General features: G+C 47.0%; 1 long non-coding RNA gene across 1 annotated transcript; it reads right to left on the bottom strand.

Annotated features, from left to right (window-relative positions):
• Positions 1-958: 958 nt before the first annotated feature.
• LOC120935246 lies at positions 959-3,044 on the bottom strand. Its single transcript, XR_005748373.1, has 3 exons — positions 3,017-3,044; positions 2,795-2,927; positions 959-996 (listed from the first exon to the last, which is right to left on the bottom strand). It is a non-coding gene; the product is annotated as an uncharacterized LOC120935246 (long non-coding RNA).
• Between the last annotated feature and the right edge of the window lie 14,212 nt (positions 3,045-17,256).

The raw sequence follows: 17,256 nt of genomic DNA on the forward strand, positions 1-17,256 counted from the left end.
AAAGACTTGACTTCCATGAAAAACATTCCCCGCATTCAGGACAGGAATATGTTTTTTCCCTCCTGTGAGTTCTTTGATGTCTGTTAAAACTGGAATTGTCTGAAAAACATTTTCCACACTCAGGACAGGAATACGGCTTCTCCCCCGTGTGAGATTTTAGATGTGTGGAAAGACCGGACTTCCGTGAAAAACATTTCCCGCACTCAGAACAGGAATATGGCTTTTCCCCCCTGTGAGATCTCTGATGTCTGTTGAAACTGGAATTGTCTGAGAAACATTTCCCACACTCAGGGCAGGAATACGGCTTCTCCCCCGTGTGAGATCTCTGATGTGTGAAAAGACTGGACTTCGCTGAAAAACATTTCCTGCACACAGTACAGGAATACGGCTTTTCACCTGTGTGAGATCTCTGATGTATGTAAAGATAGGACTTCTTTGAAAAACATTTGCCACACTCAGTACAGGAATACGGCTTTTCACCTGTGTGAGATCTCTGATGTATGTAAAGATTGGATTTCCGTGAAAAACATTTCCCACACTCAGGACAAGAATACGGAGTCTCCCCCGTGTGAGATCTCTGATGTATGTAAAGATAGGACCTCACTGAAAAACATTCCCCGCACTCAGGACAGGAATATGGCTTCTCACTTGTGTGAGTTATTTTATGCACGTTAAGACCGGATTCAAAATTGAAACACTTCCCACACTCATCACATGAAAAGCTCTTATCAGTTGGAAGGACGGCACCGTCCCGCACAGTCTGAAGTTCCTCAGGATAAGAGGAATACGATGGTCCGGCACCGTCCCTTACAGTCTGAGGTTCCTCAGGATAAGAGGAATACGATGGTCCATCTACACTGTGTGGTGCCGGATGGACATTTGAGGTAGTCGGGTTTTCTCCTGGACTATACTGTGTGATGTCCTCATCTTCTACTTTACAGTCAGGAGACAAAGTGAGACAATCCTCTGAGGTTTCCCTCATCTCCCGTCCATCTACTAAAATAGAAATACAAAGATTATTACTAGACATGAGCTGATTGGTTCCCCTAAACCAGGACTCCGCCCACATCAGGCAGCTTTGTCTCTGAGGATCTTACAATTCCTCCTCAAGGTAACTTGTAATTGGCTCCTCTGATCTCCTACCAGATCATTTCTTTATTCATGGACCTTAGTCAGAGAGTGAGGAAACAACGAGAACTGTCTTTTATAGGAGTGACAGTGATGAGGGGATTATAGGACGAGTGTCCCCTCCCCCTCTATCACTCATTGTCATCTTCCCAACACAAGAAGTCCTGCACTTCCTTATTTAGTCCATGATTTAGTCATGAATAACAGTGGATTCTCCTCTTCTGGACTCCCCCACTTCTGACTCCCCCTGCCTTCAAAGTGCCCCTATAGGAAGCCCCAAAATATAGTATAGATTTCCCCTATAGGAAAATAAAAAACCTCTCCCTTTAGAATCATTTGCTTCCTTCTCTTGCCCATGACTAAATGTCCCATGAGGCATTGCTTCTCACACATTCAAGTTCTCAGGCATTTACTGACATGTATGGATGGTGTACTGAGTTGTATTTTCTGATATGTAAAGAAATAATACATTCTGTATGCAGGCCAATTAATCGACTGACCAACTAATCGATTCTGAAAATAGTTGACAACGATTTTCAGAATTGATTAGTGGTTTCAGCCCTGCATCTCTGATCTCCTACCAGATCATTTCTTTATTCATGGACCTTAGTCAGAGAGTGAGGAAACAATGACAACTCTCATTTATAGGAGTGACAATGATGAGGGGATTATAGGACGAGTTTCCCCACCCCCTCTATCACTCATTGCCATTTTCCCAACACAAGAAGTCCTGCACTTCCCTATTTAGTCCATGATTTAGTCATGAATAACAGTGGGGCTGAGCCCCACCAGAGGTCAGAGAGTGAGGATGGGGGGAGAACAACCAAGATGAAGACTGGACTGATCCTAAGGACCACCATCATTGGGTTATTGACTCTTCCCTCATTATCACTTTCTGTTTAAGGTTCCAAAGTTTGAGGATGTTATCACATTATTATCAACATGTAAAGTCTGTGCTCCAATCATATCAAAAGATATAAAATGTCCAAAAAATAGGTGCAAAAGAGGTAATAACAACTTATTATACCTTTACAGGATACAATAGTTAGGATTTTATAATATCAGAATGATGTAATGTACAATATAGAGTATATAGTGTAGGGGTCAGGAGTAATTGATGTACAATATAAATTATACAGTGTAAGGGTCAGGACTCATATTATTGGTATTCAGTAATCAGTGGTGGATTAAATATTTACATGAGACAAGTTGCAGAGATCCCACACCGCTGCCTCCCATCTCCTGAGACTGCGCTCAGTGACTTGGGTCTGAGATTATACAGACATATCCCTCCACCCAGCACAGCCAGCAAATAACAGAACAAGTAATCCTGGGAGAATTGTTCTGTCAGAGATCATGCTAGACCCGGGTATGGGGCAGAAGACCCAAATCACATGCCAAAGGTGCCGAGATCTAGTAACATCTATGGTTAAATTGAACATTTTCTGCCAGGTGATCCCCAGAATCTCCATAAATCCAGTCTAGATACATAAATTGTGTCTGCAGTACAGAGAAGGAAGATTATCCAAGAGGAATACAGGACGGGGAACACAGCTCAGGAAAGTGACCAGGGGATTACAGGCTGATATCACCCAGTCCCCACCCTACTCTGGACCAATCAGTGAGCAGTATGGGTGGAGGAATGTATTTAGTGTTAATGACCCACCTGTGCTGATCTCTGTAAGAGTACCGTCCTCTAGAATTAGCCTCAATATTCCATCCTCCTGATCATCGCTCATATAAGTCTCTTCTTCTTCTTCTTCTTTCACCTCAACTTTAGAATATCTCAGGTTTCCACTCTGAATATAGAATAAAAATGACATCAATGGTAACAATGCAGATAATGTACAGATCCTAATAATACTATCAGTGATTGTTCCTCATCTACCTGATGATGGTGGGGGATGGTGTGACCTTCCTGTGTGGAATCCTGGGAATCCTGAGGACGGGGACATCTCTCTGGTGGGTTCCCATTACTGGATCCATCTGTAGGAAACACACACACTGACTGAATACATTGTTTCTATGTGTTTATCAGATGATGGGGGATCTAGGTGGAGCCGCCGTACTGCTCTCTCCTTTACAATAAAGTCTCCTCTTACCCGGTGATGTGAGGGGCGGCTGATTGTCCATCATGACGTCCTTGTAGAGATCCTTGTGTCCTTCTAAATACTCCCACTCCTCCATGGAGAAATAGACAGTGACATCCTGACACCTTATAGGAACCTGACACACACAATGATACAGTCACCATCCAGACACACCCCTTGTCTGTTACTGGATAATGTCCCAGAATTCCCGGCACCGCTCACCTCTCCTCCATCATCTCTCTGGTGACTTCTAGGATCTTCTTTGTATTTCTCTATTCTATCAGGGAGGAGGTGGAGGCAATGTGATTATCATATGATCTCCAGTAAATGTGTATATAGACTGCGCTGCCAAAAATATAAATAAAGATCATTAAACAGTTTGTCACATATAAAGAATAAAGAAATGAATGACAACAGAAAACACAACTAATGTCCAAAAAATCAAAAAGTCCCCTTCAAATATCAGTTGCTTGTAAAACAAGAGGTAGGTGATCAGGTGCTGTGCCATTAGTAACAGATAAACACGTGACCACTTCCAGGTGACCCCACATGGATGACACTCACCACAATGGATGGATCTTCTATTACTAGATAGGTCTCACTGTGCATTTTGGTTGGACCCGCTGTGTATCTTGTCACCAACTTGTCCATTCATATGTACCTGGATGTGATTTCTTCCAATGATATACTCTGCCACTCCCCCGCTAATAAAAGTGGTATAATCTGTATAGTATAGATGAGCGGTATCCAAACTGAGGCCTTGGGGCTGCATGCGGCTCTTTGCTTGCCTTTATCTGGCCCTTGTGGTACTATTCCATCCACTGACACTAACTATGGGGTATTATTTATCCCACTGACATCAACGATAGGGCACCATTCCTTCTATTGATATCAACAATGGGGCACTATTCATTTCATTGATATGAATGATAGGGACACAGTTCCTCCTACTGACACCAACGATGAGACATTGTTTACTTCCACTGGACATTTTCTACTCCCACTGGCCCCTCTAAAGTCTAAACTGGCCCTTTGTTTAGAAAGTTTGGAGACCCCTGATATAGACTGATGAGGTGAGAAGGTGATTGGTGGGAAAGGTGACACATCTCCAAAATAGAGAGTGATCCAACCCTGAAGGAAGGGATTAGTCTAGGTTTACACACTATTTATCTCCTGGAGATAAAAGACGTCACAGTGACTATGGAGGAAGAGGACGGACATGACGGGGGTTACTGGGTGTAAATAGAAGATAAGATCTTATTACCTCCTCTGCTGCCACTTCCAGCAATGTCGTCTCTCCACTTCCTCCCGACTCACCTCTCACCCGGAACTTCCTGTCTGTACCTGACATCACTTCCTGTCTTCCATAGAGACTTCCTGTGTATAAGTGAGATCACCACCTTGTGGAAATCAGAGGAACTGCAGTCCTGAGAAATATATTGAAGTGGCCTTGTGCTGTGTGTGTGTATGTACTGTATGGGCCAGATTCACAAAGAGATACGACGGTGTATCTACAGATACACCATCGTATCTCTGACTTACACTGGTCCTATCTATGCGCCTGATTCATAGAATCAGTTACGCATAGATAGGGCTTAGATCCGACAGTGTTACAATGTGTTACACTGTCGGATCTTATTTTCAATTTAAAAATGGCGCCGGGGGCGTTCCCGCTGATTTACCTTGAATAATATGTAAATCAGCGAGATACGCAAATTCACGAACGTACACGGACCCGACGCAGTCTTCTTACGACGTTTCCGTAGCGGCTTTCCCGTCGTATACTTACCCCTGCTTTTATCAGGCGCAGCCAATGTTAAGTATAGCCGGCGTTCCCGCGTCGAATTTGAATTTTCTAACGTCGTTTGCGTACGCCAATTCACAAACACGCGCGTCGCAAGTCACGCTCACGTCGAAACCACTGACGTCCTAGTGACGTCAGTGGGAGCAATGCACGCCGGGAAATTCCTCGGACGGCGCATGCGCATTTAAATCGGCGCGGGAACACGCCTGATTTAAATAGTACACTCCCCCTAGCCGCGGAATTTGAATTCCGCCTGGGGGATTTAGGATCCGCTGCTGCAAGTTTGGAGGTAAGTGGTTTGTGAATTAGCCACTTGCCTCTCAAACTTGCGGGAGCGAATCTTAAATCACGTAGATCGAGCGGATCTATAGATCCGCTGATCTACGTGAATCTGGCCCTATATCTTTATAGATGGGTCATCTCCACTCCCACCAAGGGGAATAGAAATATATTACTGACTAGTCCAGCCTTTCTCAGCCAGGGTTCCTGTAAAGGATTCTAGGGGTTCCCTCAGAATTGATACATTTCTGTCTTTCAGTAACAACAATTTCATGATAATGTAAAAATGTCCTTTTTTCACTGATCACTGATATGAGGGGATCCTGGGAATGTGATGTCACAAAGGTTGGGGTCGCAGGGTGGCATCACCCGGTGACCACGCCCTATGCCTATATAAGTCGATGCGCACCGCTGAGATGGCATTACAGCCGGAGACCTCGTCGTGTCAACATCGCTGGAAGAGAAGAAGGAAGAAGACAGCGGAAAGAAGCCCTGGGCTCCACGGAGGAGACAGGCAGAAGAGGGATCAGAGAAGAAAGCGGAAAGAAAGCCCTGGGCTCCGCGGAGGAGCCAGGCAGAAGAGGGAACAGAGAAGAAAGCCCTGGGCTCCACGGAGGAGCCAGGCAGAAGAGGGAACAGAGAAGAAAGCCTTGGGCTCAGCGGAGGAGACAGGCAGAAGAGGGAACAAGACAGCAGATAAAAGACCGGGGGGTTGGCGGAAGGCACCGGAGAAGGCCGGCAGAAGTCGGCAAAGCCCGGATGCCCCCCCTAATGTAAAAGAGCTTAAAGGGGTTGGGGGAGCCCCAGCGGAAGTCACCGGAGAAGCCCGGCGGATGGCGCACTCTCCCGGCAGAAAACAGAGAAAGCCTGCGGGCCCCCCCAATGTAAAAGAGCTTAAAGGGGTTGGGGGGCCCCGGGGGATGGCGCCCTCCCCCGGCAGAAATCGGCGAAGGCCAGGGCCCCGGCGGAAGAGAGAAGACCGGGAGAGAAGACACCCCCCCTTGTGAAAGAGCTTAAAGAAGAAAGGGGGGGCCCCGGAGCTGACTAATAAATTGTTTTAAAAATCTGTGTGGTGTGTTTTTTTTACTTTACATTTTTCCCCCAGGTGAATGGGTAGGGGTACGATGTATATATATATATAAAAAAAAAAAATTTTTATAAAAAAAAAAAAGGGGGGGGTTGCCGTCCGGGGCACTGGGGGCCTCCGGACCCCTAAAAAAAAAAGGGGGGGTTGCCATCCGGGGCCCCCTATTGGGGGGGGCCATGGGCTTGAGCCCAGTCAAGCCCAATGGTAAGTCCGGCCCTGGAGATGACCCATCTATAAGGATATACAGTACATACACACACAGCACCACAGCACAAGGCCGTGTTCACACTACGAGACGTTTCTCTGGGCTGCAGTTCCTCTGATCTCCACAAGGTGGTGATGTCACTAATATCCAGCCAGGAGATCTCTATGGAATACAGACAGGAAGTTTCGGGTGAGAGGTGAGTCGGGAGGAAGTAGAGAGAAGACGTTGCTGGAAGTGGCAGCAGAGGAGGTAATAAGATCTTATCTTCTATTTACACCCAGTAACCCCGTCATGTCCGTCCTCTTCCTCCGTAGTCACTGTGACGTCTTTTATCTCCAGCAGATGATGATACACACATATATAGTGTGGAGACCTAGATTAACCCCTTCAGGGTCAGAACATTTCCCCACTTACAGGGCCGGAACACGCTCCATTTTGGAGATGTGTCACCTTTCCCACCAATCATCTTCTCACCTCATCAGTCTATATCAGGGGTCTCCAAACTTTCTAAAGAAAGGGCCAGTTTAGACTTTAGAGGGGCCAGTGGGAGTAGAAAATGTCCAGCGGAAGTAAACAATGCCCCATCGTTGGTGTCAGTAGGAGGAACTGTGCACCATCGTTCATATCAATGGAAGGAATGGTTCCTTATCGTTAATGTCAGTGGGATGAATAATTCCCCATTGTTAGTGTCAGTGGATGGAATAGTGCTACAAGGGCCATATAAAGGCAAGCAAAGTGCCGCATCAGACCCCGGGCCACAGTTTGGAGACTGCTGGTCTATACTAAAAAGATTATACCACTTCTATTAGTGGGGGGAGTGGCAGTGTTTGGCATTGGAAGAAATCACATCCAGGTACATGTGAATGGACAAGTTGGTGACAAGATACACAGCGGGTCCAACCAAAATGCACAGTGAGACCTATCTAGTAATAGAAGGTCCATCCATTGTGGTGAGTGTCATCCATGTGGGGTCCCCTGGAAGTGGTCACATGTTTATCTGTTACTAATGGCACAGCACCTGTTCACCTACCTCTTGTTTTTCAAGCAACTAATATTTGAAGGGGACTTTTTGATTCTTTGGACATTAGTTGTGTTTTCTGGTGTCATTCATTTCTTTATTTTTAAATGTGACAAACTGTTTAATAATCTTTATTTATATTTTTGGCAGCGCAGTCTATATACACATTTACTGGAGATCATATGACCATCACATTGCCTCCCCCTCCCTCCCTGATAGAATAGAGAAATACAAAGAAGATTCTAGAAGTCACCAGAGAGATGATGGAGGAGAGGTGAGCGGTGCTGGGAATTCTGGGATATTATCCAGTAACAGACAAGGGATGTGTCTGGATGGTGACTGTATCATTGTGTGTGTCAGGTTCCTATAAGGTGTCAGGACGTCACTGTCTATTTCTCCATGGAGGAGTGGGAGTATTTAGAAGGACACAAGGATCTCTACAAGGACGTCATGATGGACAATCAGCCGCCCCTCACATCACCGGGTAAGAGGAGACTTTATTGTACAGGAGAGAGCAGTACGGAGGCTCCACCTAGATCCCCCATCATCTGATAAACACATAGAAACTATTAGCCGGATTCAGAAAGACTTACAACGGTGTATCAGTAGATACGCCGTCGTAAGTCTGAATGCGCACTGTTGTATATTTAAGCGTATTCTGGAAACCAGATACGCCTAAATTTGGCCAAGATACAACTGACGTAAGTCTCCTACGCCGTCGTATCTTATGTGCATATTTACGTTGGCTGTTAGGGGCGTTACGTGGATTTACGCGTCGAATATGTAAATGAGCAAGATACGCCGATTCACGATGTATGTATGCCCCTCGCAGTAAGATACACTGTTTACGTAAGACATACGCCGGCGTAAAGATAAACCACCAAAAAGATGGCGCAGCCCATGCAAAGTATGGACGACAGAACAGCCGTCGTATTTTATGTTGTTTGCGTAAGCGTACGTGAATGGGGCTGGGCGAAAGCATTGACGTTAACGTCGAAAGCATTGAGCCAACGTCGTTACGTAGGGAGTATTTGCGACGTGATTCTGAGCATGCGCCGTACGAACGGCCCTCATTTACATGGGGTCACGGTAATTTAAATGTAGCCCACCCACTATATGCCTACTTTGAATTAGGCTGGGTTACGCCAACCCATTTGCGCTACGCCGGCGTAACTTACGGAGAGAGTGCTTTGTGAATACTGTACTTGCCTCACTATTTTACGTCGGCGTAGTGCAAATGGGATGCGTTACGCCGGCTTAAACATACGCTGCTCTACCTGAATCCAGCTAAATATATTCAGTCACTGGGCCAGATTCAGGAACATCAGCGGATCTTTGGTCCGGCGCAGTGCATCTTTTTTACACTGCGCCGGAGCAGCGCAGAGAGGCATGCTAGTGATTCAGGAAACTTTTTTCCTGTCTCTTGCCCCGGCGTGGCGGATTTTACACGGCGTAAGGTGGCGTAGCGCGGCGTAAGGCGGGGTAGAATAAAATGGGTGGCTCCCTATGCTAATGAAGCGGGGAGCGTGGCGCAGGGGTCACGGCGGGGCGCAGAGTCGGCCGCGCATGCGCAGTGTGCTCCCTGGGGCAAATGCCCCAATCTGCCCATGCTCAGAACTGCCCCCCGGCGTGACACCTGCGCTACGCCGGCCCACTGCCTACGCCCAGGCCATAAATCGGACCAGAGTTCCGCCCTACAGGTGCAAATGTTCCCAAGCAATTTTATCAACTGCTAGGTAATTTGCTATTGCTCTTGCTATTGTCTGTGCATTATTATGTCTGCTGAAGAAGCAACAGGTGTCCGGATGACCAACTTTAGCCCTGAGGAGAGGGCAGTAATTATTGAGGGGCTCTCCCAACATGGGGACCGCCTCTATGGGCCACAGAGTGGGCACACTGGCAAATCTGATAAAGAGCGAATTTTTGCCATCATTACTAACCAGGTCAATGCTTTGGGGGTTGCGGAGAGGCAGCCCAAACATATCAGAAAAAAAATTAATGATTTGCGCAAACTGGTTAAAGACAAGTTGGTGGCAATGCGTAAACATGCCAGGGGAACAGGTGGTGGGCCAGCAAAAAAAATTACATTGACATCAGAGGACCTTGTGGTGGCCAGGTTCCTAGATCGTTCGGTGGTGGAGGGCCTGGATGGGTTTGATTCTGGAGAGCAGCCCTTGAGGACAGGTAAGTGTGTTTTCTCTTCTTTCTGGTGTGTTGCATGTGTGTGTGGGGGGGAGGGAACAAGTGACAATTGTGTGGTTCCACCAACATCTGAATGTTTTGTGTCCTCCACAGATGTGCAGGATGGAGCTGGGCCATCATCGGCTGCCGACCGACCCACCACATCCAGGGTGGAGACTGCCCCTACCTCTGTGGTGGAGGAAGTGGTGGAGGAGCAGCCTGTAGAAGAGGAGGAGGAAACGTTTATTTTATTTTTGGAGACCCCCATTCCTGACCCCTCCCCCACCTCCCCCCTCATGACATTTACCCCCTCAGGGCTCTCTAGCCCTATCAGGGATTCCCCACCTAGGGACCCAAGCCCCTCCCAGGCCGGGCCCTCACAGGACCCAAGCCCCTCCCAGGCTGGGCCCTCACAGGACCCAAGCTCCTCCCAGGCCGGGCCCTCACAGGACCCAAGCCCCTCCCAGGCCGGGCCCTCACAGGACCCAAGCCCCTCCAGCCGTCCTCAATCTACTCCTGCCCCAAGGATGGCTCGTCAAAAAAGGAGGAGAGTCCATGACGAGCTGGAGGTGTCTCTGGCAAGGGACCAAACTAAACAGACCCGCTATATGGGGTCTCTTGCGGGGGATCTCTCACGGGTGGCTGCTAGCCTGGAGTCCTCTGCAGAGAGCCAGGCTGCCTGCACTCTGGCAATGAGGGAGGCCATTACTCAGCAGGCTGGCCAGAGTTTACTAATAAACGACAGCCTCCAGGACGTGGTGGGTAACGGGGCAGCCCTTCTCACGTCTCTGGGTGAGCTTCAGGCCACCACAAGCGAGCTGGTGGCAGAGGTCCGCAGCCTGGCAGGTGCAGTAAGAGAGGAGGGGAGGCTGACACGGCGCCAGCAGCGCAGCAATGTGACCCGCCGGCTGCGGATGCAGGCTGCAACTAATATCTACCTTAATAGGTTAGCCGTGGCAATGGAGGGCAGGGATGCAGCTAGGGAGAGACTGGGGGAGGTACCACCACCACCACCCCCTGCCCCACCACCCCCTGCCCCACCAGCCCCGGCTCGCCGCAGGCAACTGCGCCCCAGGAGCCGAGGGCCAAGAAAGAGCCCAGGGCCGTTGATTTTGGTTAAATTTAATTATACTCAGGTTTTTTTTTTTTTTATAGTCATGTTATTTAAAAAATTTTATTTTTCTACTCAGGTTATGAGAATATTTTTTCCATTTTACTCATGTATTGCAAAAATTTATTTTTATTTTCTCAAGTTATGAGAATTATTTATTATTTTATATGCACACGGGAGTTAGTGCATGATTTATTCATAAAGATGTATGAATGGACAGCAACATAATTGGAGCCTTGGCGCGGCGTTGCTGCTCCCTAGTACCATGGGTGGTACTTCGGTCTAATCCAATTCTGTGTGAATGTGGGGTGTATGTGTTAGGGACCACAGTGATGTGCATGCATCCATTAACATTAATTTAATCGTGAAAAATAACGTTCGACGAGGCGACTCCTGACTGCTCTTCCTTCAGCAGACGGGTTAGCCTCTGGCAGGGGGGGATTATGTGGTTGGGGGGTCAGGTCCTCACGTAGCTCAATCTCCAGGCCCCTTCTCACTGCAAAGTTATGGAGAATGCAACAAGCCCCGATAATTTTGCAAACAAATTCAGGGGAATATAACAGGGTCCCCCCAGACTTATCCAGGCAGCGAAAACGAGATTTCAGCAGACCAAATGTTCGCTCCACAACTCCACGGGTCCGTGCATGGGCTAGGTTGTATCTCTTCTCTCCTGGGGTTTGGGGGTTCCGGAATGGGGTCATCATATGTGGTCCAAGTGCATATGCTGCATCACCTGTAAGGGAAAAGACAGGAGGATGTTACTCATGCATGTGCCCCTCGTGATGTCTATATCATGGGGGGGGACAGTCATACCTGACACCCATGTCACTCACCAACCAGCCAGCTGTCCCCGTAGACGTTCTGGTCAAATTCATCTGGGATGTTGCTATGACGATAAATAAAGCTATCATGGCACGAGCCGGGGTGTTTGGCACGGACGTGCCATATTAGTCCTTGGGCATCTACTATAATCTGCACATTAATCGAATGCCAGTGCTTTCGATTACAATAAATGTGCTCGATGTCACGGGGGGGCTGAAGTGCCACATGTGTACAATCAATTGCACCCACTGTGCCAGGAAATCTATCAATTGCATAAAAATCTTGCATTGTCTTCATCCGCTGGACCTCCTGGGAGGGTTTTATGAAGAGGTGGGACATGTGTCTCAATATTGCTGGTATCACCTGGTGAACACACCTGCTCACGGTGGGTTGTGACATCCCAGCCGACAGTGCACTTGTCCTTTGAAAAGAACCAGTGGCCAAGAAATGAAGTGTGGCTAATACCTTCACCAGTGGCTGCACTGCATGTGTGCGGAGTGTGGGGCTTGTGAGGTCATCCTGCAGGAATCTGGTGATTTCCAGTATGGCTTCACGGCTGAACCTGTAGGTGCGATACACCTCTGCGTCCCCCATGCCAAAAACATTAATGCGTGTGCGGAAGATTATCTCCTGTTCCCTCCTACGTGCCCGTCGACGCAGAAGTGCAAGGACCACGGCTGCCCCTGGCATGATGGCACACAGGTGTTGTCCAGCAAGTGTACTTGCAGCTCAGTTCGTCTGTAGCGATGTGGTTTTATCTGCTCTCCAAATGACCTGTGCAAGTGTGGTGTAAAGTTACCCCTGCTTTATAAAGGGTAACTTTCCGCTGCAAACCAGAGTTACACGCACCGGGAGTAGCCTGCGCCGGCAATTCGTAATTTGCTGAATCGGACCAACTCCCTCATTTGCATATTTAAAATAGAAAAACCAGGGCCGCGCTAGTTCAGACCAGCGTAAATGGGCGCCCACGCCGCACCGGCGTGGAAAGGTCCAAACGAAAAAAAAAAATCTACGTTACGGCGTAATGTTGTTTGCTGAATACGGCGCGGAGATACGCCGGCGCAAATTGGCATTTACGCCGCGCATCTCAGTCTACACCGGCGGAAATTGTTCCTGAATCTACCCCAGTGTGTGTGTTTCCTACAGATGGATCCAGTAATGGGAACCCACCAGAGAGATGTCCCCGTCCTCTGTATTCCCGGGATTCCCCACAGGAAGGTCACACCATCCCCCACCATCATCAGGTAGATGAGGAACAATCTCTTGTGATTCTTTAAAAAAAATCATGTTTGTTACAGTGTGTGTTTTATTATATATTCAGAGTGGAAACCTCGGGGATGATAATATTGATGTTAAAGAAGAGTATAAAGAGGAGGATGAGGAGTATGGAGTGATGGAGGAGTTATCAGAAAGACACAAGGATATGATGGAGCCACCTAATACCAGGAACCAACCAGAGAGATGTCCCCGTCCTCTGTATTCCAGGGATTCCACACAGGAAGGTCACACCATCCCTCATCATCATCAGGTAGATGAGGAAAAATCACTGATAGTATCATTAGGATCTGTACATTATCATTATCTGCATTGTTACCATTGATGTCATTTTTATTCTATATTCAGAGTGGAAACCTGAGAGATTCTAAAGTTGAAGTTAAAGAAGAGATAAAAGAGGAGGATGATGAGGATGGGGTGATGGAGGAGTCAGAGTTTCAAAACGAACACAAAGATCTGTACACCATCCCCCACCATCATCAGGTAGATGAGTGACAATTATTGGTAGTTCTGATTTATACACAGCATGTTTGATACAATGAATGTTTTATTATATATTCAGAGTGGAAACCTCGAGGATGATAATATTGATATTAAAGAAGAGTATAAAGAGGAGGATGAGGAGTATGGAGTGATGGAGGAGTTATCAGAAGGACACAAGGATATGATGGAGCCACCTAATATCAGGAACCCACCAGAGAGATGTCCCCGTCCTCTGTATTCCCGGGATTCCACACAGGAAGGTCACACCATCCCCCACTGTTACAAGGTTGGTAGAATAGAGCATCTAGAACATGGATTTGTGCAAATAATGTTTGGATTTTTTTATGTGATGTCACAATAATAAAGTTTATATCTTACAGATGATATTCTCTCTCATTCTCTTGGTTTAGAATGGAGATCCAATTGATATAGAATTTGAGGTGAAATCAGAAGAAGAAGAGACGTATGTGAGGGATGATCAGCAGTCTATGGAGGAGGATGGAATAACGGGGACATTTATAGAGGAGGACACTCCTACAGAGATCAGCACAGGTGGGTCATTAACACTAAATACATTCCTCCACCCATACTGCTCACTGATTGGTCCAGAGTAGGGCGGGGACTGGGTGATATCAGCCTGTAATCCCCTGGTCACTTTCCTGAGCTGTGTTCCCCGTCCTGTATTCCTGTATTTCTCTCGGATAATCTTCCTTCTCTGTGCTGCAGACACAATTTATGTCTCTAGACTGGATTTATGGAGATTCTGGGGTTCAGCTGATAGCAAAGGTTTCGTTTTGATCATACCCAGGTCTAGCATGATCTCTGACAGAACAATTCTCCCAGGGGTACTTGCTCTGTTGTCTGCTGGCTGTGTCGGGTGGAGGGATATATCTGTATAGTCTCAGACCCAAGTCACTGACTGCAGTCTCAGGAGATGGGAGGCAGCGGTGTGGGATCTCTGCAACTTGTCTCATGTAAACATTTAAGCTTCCACTGATTACTGAATACCAATATTATGAGTCCTGACCCTTACACTGTATAATTTATATTGTACATTACATACTCCTGACCCCTGCACTTCTGAGATTTTATAGTCCTAACTTTTGTATCCCATATAATAAGTTGTTCATTACATAGTCCCGACTTCTGCTCTTTCCCCTCTACCCACTGCTATATATACACATAATATGTATTCACTTTTGTTACACCCATTTCCTACCAGCTGGACAATTTATATCTGATGATTTGATTGGAGCACAGACTTTTACATGGTGATAATAATGTGATAACATCCTCAAACTTTGGAACCCTAAACAGAAAGTGATAATGAGGGAGGAGTCAATAACCCAGTGATGGGGGTGTGGTGACTGTGTTAGTTCCACAGCTGGGGAAATCACAAATCTGATGGACTTACTGCCGCTTCTGCATCCACCAGACACCTTTGGATTGCATCCAGGACCCAATGGCATGCCCAGGAAATGAAAGAAGGCCCCCGTCTAGGGTTGCCACCTCATCCCTTTAAAACAGAACACATATGAATTACACAGGTTCTGAGGCTAATTTAATTTAGATAAGGCTCCACTTGAGTTCAATTACCACCTTAATCAGCCACAGAACCTGTGTAATTCATATGTGTTCTGTTTTAAAGGGATGAGGTGGCAACCCTACCCCCGTCCAAAAAAAAACTTGAGGGATTTTTTTCCCCTCTACCTCCGAGGCTTTGGCATTGGCAATCTGGCGGCCAGGGTCCCTCCAGGGGCAGGCATCATGGTGTCGAGAGGCCGGACAACACAATCTAAACCCTTCTTCAGGCTCTGGAGCTTCAACTCCCTCCACCTGCAGCCCAGCCCCTCATACAGTCAGAAGACGACCAGGCTTTCCTAAATGACATGGAGGTAGGCACAATGCAGGCGGATTCTCCCCTTCCCCCTGATCGCCCGGATCCCAAAGCACCCTTCCCCATCTCAGGCCACTGTGTCTTGACACCACATTAATAGATATGCTTCTGTCACTTAGAGTATCCCTGCAGGCCGACAGTTTTAAAGGGGAACTCCGTGAAGTGGATGAAAGGGTAGTTCAAATTGAAGATTAACCTCCTCAGCCCCGGATGAATTTTCCCCCTTCCTGACCAGGTCATTTTTCGCGAAACAGCACAGCGTTGCTTTTACTGACAATTGACAAAAAAAGAGCAACAATTAGGAAAAAATCACAATATTTTGTACTTTTTTACTATAATAAATATATATAAAAAAATATTCATCAGTTTAGGCCGGTACGTATTCTTCTACATATTTTTGTTAAAAATAAGCAATAAGCGTATATTGATTAGTTTGCGCAAAAGTTCTAACGTCTACAAAATAGGGGATAGATTTATGGCATTTTTATTATTATTATTATTTTACTACTAATGGCAGTGATCAGTCATTTTTATGAGGACTGTAACATTGTGGCGGAAAGATCGGACACTTTTGAACACTTTTTTGGGACCATTGACATTTATACAGCGATCAAAGCTAAAAATAGCCACTGATTACTGTATAAATGTCACTGGCAGGGTTAACACCAGGAGGGCGATCAAGGGGTTAACTGTGTTCCCTAGGGGTGCTCTAACCTTGGGGGATGGGACTGACTAGGGGAGGAGACCGATCAGTGTTCCCATATACTAGGAACACACGATCTGTCTCCTCTCCTCTGACAGGACGTGGATCAGTGTGTTTACATACATACAGATCTATGTTCCTGCTCTGTCATGAGCGATCGCGGGTGCCCGGTGGTCATCGTGCCTGCCGGACAAGTGCATCGGCTCTGGGGACATGCTGCGGGTGTGCGTGCGACTGCTAGATCATCTTCAAGGAGTGTTGTATACCTACGGCGATTTGCGCAGCCGTGCCAACCAGTGTAACTGGGGAGGATGGTCGGCTAGCAGTTAAATGGGAGAAAATGGCTCCTACTTTAACACACTTGTTGATGCCCACAGCGCACACAGCGATGACATCCAGTGGCTTAAGGCAAAAGTAGCGGAGGCGAGATCCCGAAGGAACAATAATAAAATCCAGAGGATCCCAGAATCAGACCAACAAGCCCAAGTAGCCCACTATGTGCAAGACTTGTTCAAGTCTGTGGCTCCCTCCTTGATGCCAGAGGACCTTGAAAGGATCCACAGAATTCTGAAACCTGCTCACGTGCCCCAATCTATCCCCTGTGATGTGTTGTTGAGGATTCAACTCTTTCAGGACAAAAAGATTATGTCTGATTTCTGCTGGGCAGAACACCTCCCGGAGAAGTTCTCCAGGTTGCAGAGACGTAAGAATGGGGCCATGGTCACCAAGGCTCTGAGGAACAACATCACCCACCACTGGTGCTACTCATGTACCTTGGTCATCAAGCACAATAGAGGAATTTCAACCGTCATGTCATTGGAAAGCGGGCTTTAACTGCTCAGGAGATGGGACTAAGAAGAAGGCACACCCCTTCCTGGCCCCCGGAGGCCCTTATACAATGACATCGGACTGGCAAGTGGTCTGATAAAGTGAGTCCTAATTGCCCCTTTGGGAACCACAGCTATATAATTCCCCAGCTGGGAGACTGTTGTCTCTTTCTCTCTGTCCCCCTTACAGTTTATCAGTTTACCTGCACACGGTTCTTCCCAGAATCTTTTTATTTTTGTTACTGTTTTGTTTAGTTCTTACAGTTGGTTTCACCTTCTCTCCTGAGACCATTGGCCATCTCGGTTTATCTTTTGTCTACATTAGCTCTAATTCCACGGCACATGA

Source organism: Rana temporaria, chromosome 4, assembly GCF_905171775.1.
Source record: "Rana temporaria chromosome 4, aRanTem1.1, whole genome shotgun sequence".
NCBI classification, from domain to species: Eukaryota; Metazoa; Chordata; class Amphibia; order Anura; family Ranidae; genus Rana; species Rana temporaria.